Source organism: Mustela putorius, unplaced genomic scaffold, assembly GCF_011764305.1.
Source record: "Mustela putorius furo isolate JIRA1106 unplaced genomic scaffold, ASM1176430v1.1 tig00000759_pilon_pilon_pilon, whole genome shotgun sequence".
Classification (NCBI taxonomy): Eukaryota; Metazoa; Chordata; class Mammalia; order Carnivora; family Mustelidae; genus Mustela; species Mustela putorius.
The window spans coordinates 6,029,428-6,042,471 of NW_025421467.1; the positions used below are offsets into that span (position 1 = coordinate 6,029,428).

The window sequence follows — 13,044 nt, forward strand, 5'->3', positions numbered from 1 at the left end:
CCAGTATATAGTCAGACTCCCTTCAGAGTCTGTCAGCCATTTGAAAAACCAAATGCAAGCCCTCAGCTGTCAGTCTGGGTTTCAGAAAGGTGGAAACTAAAAAGAATCATTAATAAAATGTGTAATCCTGATAAATAAAATGTAAGAAAATCCTCAAGTCACTTTAGCTGTCATTTCACATCCATAATATCGTCATGTATAAATTCTAGTGTTTTCATTAGCGAAGGCTATAGATGAATATTTAACACAAACACTGCAAAAATGTTCCATACACGGTATTTCTTACCATATTTGTTATGATATATGCCTGAAGCCATGCTCCGAATCGTTTGATGGGGAAGGTAAACACCCACGTCTATTTTCCACACTTGCTCTATTTATTTCCACATGTTATCATTAGTTGCCAGTTCTGAGTCTGTTCTACCTAACCAAGAGGGGCACATTTGCGTCTTAATGTCACATCACCTCACTGACAAGTTTACCTCTTATTTTTATTATACTTGCCAACAACATTTTGAATAAAGGTGGATTAATTTGCCTTCCTTAGGCAAGCCTAGTAACTTTCTACTGTAATATTGAAAATAAATGTTCATCTAGAACACGTTGGAAAAGCTCTGATTTGTTTTTTATGTTTTCAATCTAGGAAACATGATTTCTTTACAATTGAAAACCAAATCCTTGGGTTCGCATGAGGAGTTCTGAGTCAGATATCAGTTCAACAGACTTGTATTTCTGGGCTCTCGTAATTGTCTTTTTCCTCTGTGATTGTCATAATTTTTCTTGGTTACCTTTTGATGCCCTGGAAATGATCAGCTTGGCATTTATTTGTCTCCACAGATTATAGGTGCCCTTAAGAATCTGACAGAATCAGGGGTGCCTGGGTGGCTCAGTGGGTTGAGCCTCTGCCTTCGGCTCATGTCATGATCCCAGGGTCCTGGGATCGAGCCCTGCATCAGGCTCTCTGCTCAGGGGGGAGCCTGCTTCCCCTCCTCTCTCTGCCTGCCTCTCTGCTTACTTGTGATCTCTCTCCCTCTGTCAAAAATAAATAAATAAAATCTTAAAAAAAAAAAAAAGAATCTGACAGAATCAGTGTACTCTCTTCTAAAAACAAACAAACAAAAAAGGCCTATTGCAAATAGATTTTTCAGTGACATTTGTGGGGTTGACAGACCCCTGAATTCTGTCCTTGAGTATTCTTGGAGGTCCTGATTATGAACTACATTTTCTGTGAAGCAGAAACTTCAGTTTTAGGCATACCTTGGTGCCAGTAGGTTCACCAAAATCTTCAGAAGTCTTAGGGTGGAAGAACACCTAAACTGTCTCTTTAAACTGTCCTCACCTGAAGACAGGTAAGGCTAAGGCAAGGATTTCAGTTTAAGGGTTAATTTTTAAAGCAGGTGCTTAGTGAATTCATGGCCATACTTGTCCTGAACAGCGGGTCACGGAAATAAAAATGGAGTATTCAAGTAGCCGAACAGTTCCTTTTGTGGAGAACAAGGCTTAGGATGGAAGGGGAATAGGATTAACCCACTGAGGACCCCAGAATGTGGAATAGATGACTATAGAGATGTCCTCCTTTTTCTCTGACCATCCTCCTAACTCTCCATTGCTACCTATCGGTACACTGGAACCTAAAAGGAAGAGCCAAACCAGTGCCCTAACGGGGCATACCTTACCCTTCAAGGCTCACTGTCTTCAACCTTCCCTTCTTTATTGGCTCCCTCCATCAGCACTTAAACATGCTCAAATTTTCCATCTTAAAATGCCTCTCTTTCATGACTGAGCTCTTACACTTCCCCTCTCCCTCAGCTTCATAGATCAAGCTCCAGAAAATTTGTCTACACTCTATTAATCTCTACTTCCTGAGTCTCACTTCTCAATCTATTGAAGTCTGGCTTTCATTCTCACCGGTTTTCCCCAGTTCTCATGAAAGTTATCAATCACTAGCATATTGTTAAATCCAGCAGACATTTCTCATTACCTATCAGTATCTCAAATCAATTTCACACTCTTCTCCACTTTCCCCACCTTGAGACACACTCTTCACCCAGGGCTTCCATGATACCAAACTCATGGTGCTCTCTCCCACTAAGACCACTTTTCTTGGTCTGTTTTGCAGGTTCCCCTTCTTCTTCCTGTATGCTGGACTCCCTTTTCTTTTCCTGGGCAATTTCACTGCTTCAGTTATCATCTGTTCTATAGGCGAACCCAAAAATCTAGATCTGAGATATCTTTTCTGAGCTAAAGACCTATGTGTCCAACTGTCTGCTGAAATCAGAACTGAGTAGAGTAGGCTTGGGGCTGGTGAGTAAAATGGGGAAGGAGGGAGGGACATCAGGAACAACGAGGACTTTCTCTAAGACCCCTTCCAATATGCTCAAGTAATTTATATGGTTTCCCTGTCATTTATATGGTTTCCAATGCTCTCTTTAGTCCTGGCTAAACAACTCTACTTGGAAACCCCAAAGTCTCAAATCTCACGATTTAATCTAAAATTAAATTCATCATTTCTCTCTCCTGCTCCCCGCCCTGATTCCTTAAAGTATACTCTTCCATGGTAAATGATACCATGATGAAACCAGCTGCCCAAGCCAGAAATATGGGGGAATTCCTCCCTCCCTCAATTCATGTATCTTTGGAGACCCAAAGAATCTCCAAGTTTATTTATTTACCAAGGCCTCTCCTCTGACACTACCACTACACTGTTTGAGGCTGCCATCTTCTTTTACTCGGTGAATAGCAGCCCTTTCACTGGTCTCCCTGCCTCCGAATTGTCCTCTTCTACTGCATTCTCCATACTGAAGCCAGAATAACTGATCTCAAACAATTGCTCTAAAAACACATCTAATTCTGCCAACCTCTTTCTTCACACTTTTCCCGAATACTCCATTGACCTTAAGATAATGCCCAGATTCCTTCTTAAGGTTAAAGAGAAACAATAGAGTCTAGGGGATTACAGCAGATCTCTCCAAACATTAAGGTGCTCCGGTAGAGCCTGGTCTTTGTTAAAATGCAGGTTCTGGTTCTATAGGTTTGGATCGATGCCTGAATTTTTACATGTCTAACAAGACTTCCAGGTGAAGCTAATGATACTCGTTGAAGGACCATGCTTCTCCTGCTAGATTGTCTGGAGCTCAAGTCTTAGGTGTGTCACTCACTTGGTCGAAGAACTTGAAGTCACTTAGCCTCTGTGTGTCTCCTTTGCCTTGTATATAAAATGGAGATCATGATGGTATACCTTTTTCTTAGGTTTTTTATGAGGAATAAACATGTTATATTAAAATTATTTGCTGCAGTGCCTAGCACAGAGTGTTAAGTGCTACTTACTATCATTAGTCAAGACCTTCAATCACTTAGCCTCTCCATTCTTCTCCAAACCAGTTTTTACTGCACACACACGCGCATGCACACACACACACACACACACACACACACACTACTGCTCACTCATACCGAATGACCTTTAGAAAATTAAGAATAGAGCAAATGCCTCTTTTATGTCAAGTTCCCATAGCACTTTTGGGCAGAGCCCTCTGCACACAGTCCTAACTCAACTCGGTCCCGCTCTTCTTAATTTACATCTCAGCTCAGATGATGTATCTTCCAGGAAGTACTTACAGACCATCCTCCATCTGAGTCCACACTTCATACCACTTTTGAGTATGCTCACATCACCAGGGTGCCCTCTGGTCTCAGATTATCTCATTTTTTTATCTGTATCTCCTATAAGACAATCTGTCCCATTAGAGTAAAGGACTGCGGCAATTACTGCTGACTTTCTAGCGTCTCACACTCTTTTGCAGGTTGCAGGGATCAGTAAAGAATGAGTGCAATTTTTTTAAAAGGTTTTACTTATTTATTTGACAGACAGAGATCACAAGTAAGCAGAGAGGCAGCAGAGAGGGAGAGAGGGGGAAGCAGGCTCCCAGCTGAGCAGAAAGCCTGATGCAGGGCTTGAGACTCAGGAAATGGTCATCAACATAACGCAGAGATTCACGCTCTACAGAAAACTTGATCCATGGACCCTGAGATCATGACCTGAGCTGAAGGCAGTGGCTTAACCCACTGAGCCACCCAGGCGCCCCAAGAATGAGTGCATTTTATAGATGCATTTCCAAAGACCTGTAACATGAGAAATGGAGATAGGGAACAGAGAGCTTTAAGATCTGGTTTGAGAAAAGGGAAATATCGTATGTAACACTCCAAATGCTGCTCTGGGTCGGACTGTTAACACAATGGAAAGGAGAAAAAAAGTTTCAAATATATAAAATAAATAAGGTTAGTAAGTCAATGAAATGATGATAGTGTGATACAGAGAAGAGAGTCAAGACTTTGAAGTCTGGTCCATGTTGAGTTCCCTGTGAACTCAGGCAGATGAGTTTGCTTCCCTGCCTCAATGATGGAATACAAACACCTATTTTACAGAATTTTGTATTAGAGCAAAGGCATTTTTAATTTTTCTTTCTTCTCAAATTCTTCTGCTACAATTCTGTTGCTACTAGCAAAGATTTGAGATATTCCTTTGTTTGTTTATTCTGCCAGAGCAGTATTCACCAAATGGATCCCGAGTTTTATTTTTCAGTCGATCACTTTGATGTATCAGATTCTCCCCTCATGTTATTTAACAATACACTTTCTGAGGTTATTTGCAATTTAATCACAATTACAGCACTGAAGATGGTGCAGAACAGGCTTCTGGGATTCCTGTTTCCCAGCTTGATCCGGTTCTCTTTAAGATTCCTTTTCCTTATAGCTGTTCATAAGACAATTTAATTAACATGGTCATTGATCTCCTAGCATGTTTTTAAAAAAAAAATTAATCTTTTTTTTTTTTTTACAGAGCCAAAAAGTCATACATAAAGGTAATTCATTCATTCATTCATATATTCACTCATTCATCAAGCAGACCAAGCCAGCGTAGCACCTCAGAGAAATGGGTCAACCGTTCAGTTTTCTGTAGAGCGTGAATCTCTGCATTACGTTGATGACCATTTCCTGAGTTTTCTTTGAACAAAGAATGGTCTAGCATACATTTTGACCAAACGCCTCTCAGGATAGAACTCACAATGCTTCAGTTTTGTGGGAAATTGTGTCTTAACATTAAGACCAACGCATCTTTAGCAGATTTGTGGGTATAATTTGCATGGCGAGAAAAATAAAGCATCTGACATCTAGCTGTCATGCTACCTAAATGAAGTAAGACTTAATTTTTAAAAATGATTTCTGGTCCTATAATTACATTCACTCTATTAATCTGTTCTCTTGAACACTTTTAGAGTTATACTATCACAGAAGATTCTAATCTTTGAACTTTTTTTTTTAAACAACTGTACTCTTAACTTTGTTCAATATTTTATTTTTCTTATTATCAAAGGATACATTGTATAATTTCTATAGAGTACTGGCCAGTAAAAATGTTTTTAAAAATCCATAACTTCAATCAAGAGGCCTAGCATTTGAGTGTATTTTCTTCTAAACTTGTTTTCTATTCTTTAATGGTACTTATGTGGTTGCGATCACACTAATTATTCACTTCATACTCTTTTTCTTATTTAAAGCAATATCAGAACCATTTTGCCACATCATTAAATACTTTTCCAAACACCATATTAGTGACTTCTAGTAGTATTTTAAAGTCATTTGGTAAATAATTTCATATTCTTTTAAGCAGCCTGTAGAAGTCCTTTTCAAATCCTAAACTTAGACACAATTTAGTAGTTAACAAAATAGAACTAAAAAACACAAATATACTTTGAAACTTTACATCTTTGTAAAGAGCCAGACAATAAATATAGAGATTACTTAAGATAAAAATAAAATCTTAAAAAAAAATAAAGTAGTCACAGACTGTATGTAAATGGAAGTGTGGCCATATTCCATTAAAACTATTTATGGGCACAAATTTAAATTTCCTATCATTTCACGTGTCAAAACATTGTATTCTTCTTTTGGATTTATGGTTTTTTTTCTTCATTTAAAAATGTAAAAGCTAAGTTTAGGTCAAAGGCCATACAGACACAAGCAGTGGCTAGATTTTCTTCCCTGGGCTTAAGAAGGCAACCTCTAATCTGAAGCCCGGTTCCAAGAACTTTGGCTTCACCAGGTTTGAGAAGCTTCTGTGAGAACATGCATAGATAAATGTTCTTAAGAAGAGGTAAATAGCTTTCATTAGATGTTCATTAGATGTTCATTAGATGTTAAACAAATTCTTAAACTAAAATGTTTAAAAATCATGTTTCAGATAATATACATGAAAACACTTTGTGAATCATAAGTTGTTTTTTTAAAGATTTTATTCATTTATTTGAGAGAAAGAGAGAGCATGTAGAATTGGGGGGGGAGGTTCAGAGGGACAGGGAGAAGCAGGCATCTCAACCATAAATCATTTAGTAAAACATATATCGGTATTTCACTTATGACGTAATTCAGTGAAAACCCAAATGACCTGAAAAAATTGATTAATAGAAATAAATGTATGCCATTGCCAAAATTGCACCTAGGAAACTGGTACTTGAAATCCAAAAACCTTATAAACTAGAACCTACAGAGAAAATAGTTAAGTCACATTCCCAAACACACTAAAAGTAAGAATTAACAGTTATTCTGATCAAGGTAATTAGAATATTTATTGTTTTGTTTATTTTTTGGCTGAGCCAGGAGCTTAAAAATAATGCTAATCATTCCTTCATTTTGTTTTTAAGTTTTAAACTACAAAGTTAGCATAACTAGAAAAATCCCAATTGTCAACATCCTGGTTAATAAAAGCAGTATATGGATTCCTGTCTCTCTCTCCTCCCTTTTCCCCACATACACATATACGTAGTTCAACAAAGAAACTGAAAAATAAAACCACCTTTATTGCAACATATGTGTGGATTTGAAAGCGCCACTTAATCGTATTATCTCTACTTTTCAAGTTTTAAGACAACTGAGAAGTAGACACAGCTGTCATATGTGAATCCACGTATTATCAATTTTTTGTTATTAAAGCTGAATTGGAACAGTTTTCTTCCAAAGACTGCCCCTCCCAGGCCAGGGCAGGAAGAGCCCATGGACTCCCACAGTGACAGTGGCCTTCCTGGGGCAGAGCTGAGGGGCTGCCTTGGGCTGTGTCTAGGGAGGAGAGCAGAGTGGAAGCCGGTGCACTGGCTATTTCCATCAGAGTGATGGGGAGAGAGTGAGTTACCCTCACTCACAAAGGAGAGGCCCCCTTTCCCCGGGTACTTATCAGTTGAGTCACTCCTCAAGTGTAACAGAATCAGAGAGCCCAGAAATCTGGTGGGGTGGGGTGGGGACATTTTATCCATAATTTCAAAAGAAAAAGTCCTTTTTCTGTGGACTTTGAAACCTGAGGAAATGAGAGCTCTCATATGATTTTTTTTTTTCCCTTTCATGATTTTTAATTCAAAGCAGCATTCCTGGCTTCTTCTAAGTTTAAGTCATCAAGGTGACTTGTGGAAGTGCTGAGTCAGAGATTTTTAGTTAAAAGTGTATGTCAAAGACCTCCTTTTACAAAGTATGGTCTTCAGTTGAAAGCAAAACAGTAGGCTAAATATATTCGTGGCAATGGATAGCTGAGTTTTTAAAGCTCTGACATGTAAAAATATTTAGTTTCTGAATGACTTTTTTCTTATCCAACTATGGTCGAAATCCTGCCCTGCAGCTGTGGTCTTTCAAGCGTCTGTCATAGTGCTCCCCAGCTTGTCGCCCACACCCGGACACGCTCCCACATCACCTCCACAGTGCTGTGGACTCTTTACTGCCTAGGAACCTTCCTCCACCTTTTCCTAGAGACTAGCCTTTCTCAACCTTCATGATGCAGCTCTAGAAGAAGCTTTTCTTGAAGTTTTCTAGAAATTTCCAGAGCACCCCATGTGTTTGTTCAAGTATTTCTGCATGTCATCTCTCCTTTCTGTCCTCATTCCTTCCATCTGCAATATTTACTGAGTACTCAGCATATGGTTGTGTGATGCCAGACACCAGGAGTCTAGTGGGAACAGAGCATCTGTCCCACCTGGCATTTACTGTTGAGTACGAAAGATAATGAACTAGAGCTAAGGCCAACTGTATGTGAGGAGTACCGAGAGCCATGAGAACTTAAGAGTCAGATTCCTTATCCGGTGGAAGGACAGAGTAAAGAAATTTTCTGTGAGTCTCTCTCCCACGCCAGGATGGAAACTTTTCACAGGGAAGACCTGTTTTACCTTCACTGCCAAGTACCGTGGATGGCCCAAGCTGGCACTCCAGAGCTCTTTGTGAAACCCACAGACCTAAAGTACACTGTGTTCAGAGAGCTGTTGGATATTGTTGGGTTTAAAAATGAAAAAAGATTATGAAAGATCTGGAATGCTATGCCAACGAGGTTGGATTATGAAGGTCACAGAAAGTAGCATGATTCAAACACAAGTCATCCAAAGACTCTGGGTTGGCCTCTATTTATCAAATGGGAGGAAAGTGGCTCTTTGGCTCTAAACCTTTAAGATTCTGTGGCCAAACAACTGACTTCTTTCTTCCTGCATTCATTCAACACATGTTTGAGCCAAGCTCTGTGTTAGATGCCAGGGACACAGCCCTGAACCAGGCAGGAAAGTTCTCTGCCCCTGTGTGTGTGACACATTGACATGCCTTAAAAATTCACACACTGAATGAGGCTTTGGGTGAAAATGAAAATAATACTAAATCATAACCAATATTTGTCAGCTAATACTATGAACATTTGGTCTCCAAGGGAATGGTAACAGATTTTCCCATTTACTTTCTCTCCAAAATTAGCACAAGCCACCTGAGATCAACACATCAGGTAGGTGTAAGCCACAGTTACCCAGTGAGGCTGTGAGCATTTTGACTGTGGTCATTTCCCTTTGATAGATGCTGAGAACCAACTTAATCTAAATCTCTAAGACTGGGAACAGATAAAAATTAAATTAAAGCTGGATTTAGGGGCTCCTGGGTGGCTCAGTGAGTTCAGCCTCTGCCTTCGGCTCAGGTCATGATCTCAGGGTCCTGGGATCAAGCCCCACATCAGGCTCTCTGCTCAGCAGGGAGCCTGCTTCCCCCTCTTTCTGCTGCCTCTCTGCCTACTTGTGATCTCTCTCTCTCTCTGTGTCAAATAAATAAAATAAAATTTAAAAATCTTTTTAAAAGCTGGTTTTAAATACCATACAACCACTCAAATGGTTACCCCCTCTATCACCAACGAATTTTAAACTGTCGAGAGGGTAATTTGAAATTATTGATTAGTGTTATCACCAAAGAATAGGATATACTTCTGCCTTGTGTCTTTTAAAATCACATTCTTGTAGGAAGAAGATTATTTTGCTTCAGGCAAAAATACTGAAAAAATTAGTTAACATCAACTTGCACCACCCGCACCCCCATTCTCAACCCAAACACCTCCACACATGCCACACAGCACACATACCCACGCGTATTCACATACACACAAATATACAAACCACACATACACACACATCACTACCTCATTTTGTTTTGTTTTGTTTTGTTTTTTTAGATGAGGATCCAGAAAATAAAACCAAATGTGGTTTTAGATTTTTCGTCCCAACTCCAGAGTAAATCAGTAACAGCTATAATGAACCAAAACCCAACAAATTGAATTGCCTTGAATGTTGGAGGGAACATGTACTTGCTTTTGAGGATAATTGGTTTGTTTTCTACAGCTAATGGCAGCTCGGCTTGAGCTACAGAATGAACCTCTCTGCTTACACATGGGAGGTTGTCACCAGGTCAGTAATTCAAACCTCGAGTGCCAGATACAAGTAAGGAGAGATTTTACTTTTTTTCACCTTTGGAAAAAAAATCACAGCAGTAACCAAGACCGTCACTCCATACAATCTTTTATATACATGAAATGGCTTCCATCACCAGCCAGAAATCTGAATTCCAGTGGAAGCTTTTCCAGGAACCACTTTGTCAGCTTTAAAAAACAATGTGCCAGCCCGAACTTCAGTTTTTCTCACTTAATTAGATGAGAGGAACAAACTAGGGAATTTCAAGAACCCCTCCCAGCTCCTAGATTCTGTCAAAATGGGACTGGATCAGAAGCATGCTTTCACAGGGAAGGCCAAATATCAAAATGACTGGGGCACTAAGAGACTTTTATCTCTAAATATCTTATTGTACCCAAAGGGGATTCCTTTTCCTGAGTTTCCCAAAATTCTCTTCTGGGATCACCCTCCTCCCCCTCCTAGATCTAATGGTCAAGTTTTTTGTTTGTTTGTTTGTTTGTTTTTGTTGGAGTAAACTATTATAGCAAAGACTGGTTGTGCAACTAATTTATTGGGGGGTGGAAGTTAATACTTTCTTTATCCTTGAGAAAACAAGTTCACATAGAGCAGAGCTGAGAAATTGTGAAAAATTACCAAAATGGTGGTAAATGTAAGATTCTTTAAGTGGGTCACTAAACTGGCAATCAATTTTGGCGGATCTTAAAGAAAATTCTTCATATTGATTTAACAACCTGGTCCTGTAGAGGTCACTCATTACAAAGTAGTAATCTAGTCTAAAAAGAAACTTGTTAAGATTCATGCAAATGACAGATGTGGTAATAAAATAGTTGGTGATATTTTTAAAAACTCATTTTGATTAGCAATGTGGGCATTTTCTATTAAGTGCCTACAAAATATTATTTGGAAGATATATTCCATTTTTCCTAACTTTTTCTGGAAAGTAACTATGAGTATTACCTTTTGAATTTAGTTTCCATATCCATAAAATGAGTTGAAACTAATCTGTCTCTTCTAGGCCTTATATTCTATGATTAGGAACAAGAAAGTAAGGTGAAAATATATGTAGTCTTTTGATTTGTGTTAAGATTTTATTTAATTTTTAAAACAGAGTGGGGTGCCTGGGTGGCTCAGTGGGTTAACCCTCTGCCTTCGGCTCAGGTCATAATCTCAGGGTCCTGGGATCGAGCCCCGCATGGAGCTCTCTGCTCAGCAGGGAGCCTGCTTCCCCCTCTCTCTCTGCCTGCCTCTCTGCCTGCTTATGATCTCTCTCTGTCAAATAAATAAATAAAATATTTTTAAAAAATAAAATAGACACATGCCTTTGGAACAAAATTCAAAAGGTACAAGGGGTATATAGACAGTGAAAAGTAAATTTCACTATACTGTGAAAAGTACATCTTTCCTGTATTCATCATATTGTGTCTTGTGGTTTCTCCAAGAATGACTCCAAGTTTATTTGTTTTTTTGTTTGTGTTTTGAGAAAGAGAGAGAGGTGGGGCATGAAGGGGGGAAGAGAGCCAGGGGGTGAAAGAAAATCCTAAGCAAGCTCCATGCCCAGAACTGAGCCTGGCCACACAGGCTCAGTCCCATGACCCTGAGATCAGCACCTGAGCTGAAATCTGAAGTCAAAAGTCAGATGCTTAAATGACGGAGTCACCCTGGTGCCCTGACTCTAAGTATTTTTTAAGTGAAATGTTAGTTGCTAAGAAGCCAAGATTGGCTTTGATCAATACCACATATTACAACTCTACTAGGATAACAAATTGTAAATATTCTTAAAATTTTGTCATTTTCCACCTATAATTATTCTCATTCCTATATGCTCTCCTTTTCAGCAATGTTTATACTTGCATATACTTGCATGATTATTTTTAAGCTATATTAATATATATTATCTCATTTGCTCTAAAGCACCATTTATGGACATAATTTACAATATTCCACTTTGCAAGGCAGAATATAAATGCCATTTTTTTTCACCATATATGTATTTTAGCTTTGTCAAAATACCAAAAATTAGAATGTTAATAATTAAGTGGTTTTATAAAATGTTACTGTTATCTGTGCCCCAAAATCAACTGAAAGTTAAGAATTTGATGATGGGGTACTTGGCTGGCTCAGTCAGTTAAGTGTCTGCCTTTGGCTCAGGTCATGATCCCAGGGCCCTGGGATCAAGCTCTGAGTCAGGCTTTCTGGACAGCAGGGAGTATGCTTCTCCCTGTCCCTCTCTCTCTCTTGCTCTCTCTCTCAAATAAACGAATAATCTTTTTTAAAAATTCAATTAATTAATTAATTAATTTGGTGATAGTTTAGAAATGTTATGCATATGACAAGGGATGCATATGTCTTAACACCAGGCCTTAGTAACAGGCTGCTGGGCTTCACAGAAGTGCTTGGGACTCTGTCCTCTCCAGGTCTGTAAAGGACCAGGCAGAGTTCCTCTCATCCAAGGTCCAGCACTCCTCTCCCAGCCATGGGCTCTGTAGGAGTCAAAAAGCTGCAGGTACCACTAGTTTTGAACACAGAACAAAAAGATCCAAAGAGACAGCAAATACCTACTCCATGCCTACAATCATCTGCAAAATGGCTGGTGGACATGCAAAGAGATAGGACCCTTGTTATCCTTTGATTTGGTCTCTTAGTTCCAAGGACAAAAGAGAGTATCTGGAGCCTCCCCTCCAGAAATCAAGGAAAAGGTGCTTGATGAGCACTTCTAGTTGCTGGGGAATCACGTGATATTCTGCCCCCTCCAAGAAAAAATTCTAAGACTGGAGGTGTTACAGCTTATTTTTCTGATCTTGAGCCATCATCACTTTCAATAACGTAGAAATCCTTTAACAATTACCATCAGTTTTATCCAAGACATTTTGAAAGATCGCCCACCAAGTATGGGGCATCACTAGGCTTCAAATAGAGTGCAGAAATGAGTAAGACAAGGGGTTGCCCTCAGTGAATTTATATTATGGTTATAAGAAATACAACAAACCTCCAGAGCATCTATCATACAAGGTAGAATATAAATAATATCTAAGAAAAACAAAAAGGGCATTCATCAAACACTCCTAATACAATTTATAAATGTGCCTTTATATACCTTAAAATTCAGAAATGTCCGCAGCTGTGAGCCCAAGGTGAAATAGAACTTGTTGACAGGCTTCCCTTGTTTCAGAAGGTTCAAAAAGGAACTCTTCTTTCAGCATTGTGTTTTATGAATTTGAAGATCATAAACCAACAGAAGCTATAATGCACATTACTGCCAGGATATATGAAAGCCAATATGTTGTATGGTTAGACTTGG

The 13,044-nt window shown here is 39.0% G+C and overlaps 1 protein-coding gene across 7 annotated transcripts in view; it reads left to right on the plus strand.

Moving 5' to 3' along the window:
* The window catches only part of FHL5 (four and a half LIM domains 5), a 47,151-nt gene that overhangs the window by 1,520 nt on the left and 32,587 nt on the right, over window positions 1–13,044 (plus strand). For 2 of the 7 annotated variants that reach the window (XM_004767070.3, XM_004767065.3), the window contains exons 2-3: window positions 8,773–8,800; window positions 9,678–9,743. The exons of 4 other annotated variants lie outside the window; for them this stretch is intronic. The gene's annotated coding sequence lies outside the window, so the exon portion shown is untranslated. The remainder of the gene's footprint in view (window positions 1–8,772; window positions 8,801–9,677; window positions 9,744–13,044) is intronic. One more of the 7 variants, XM_004767067.3, reaches the window with a different exon arrangement.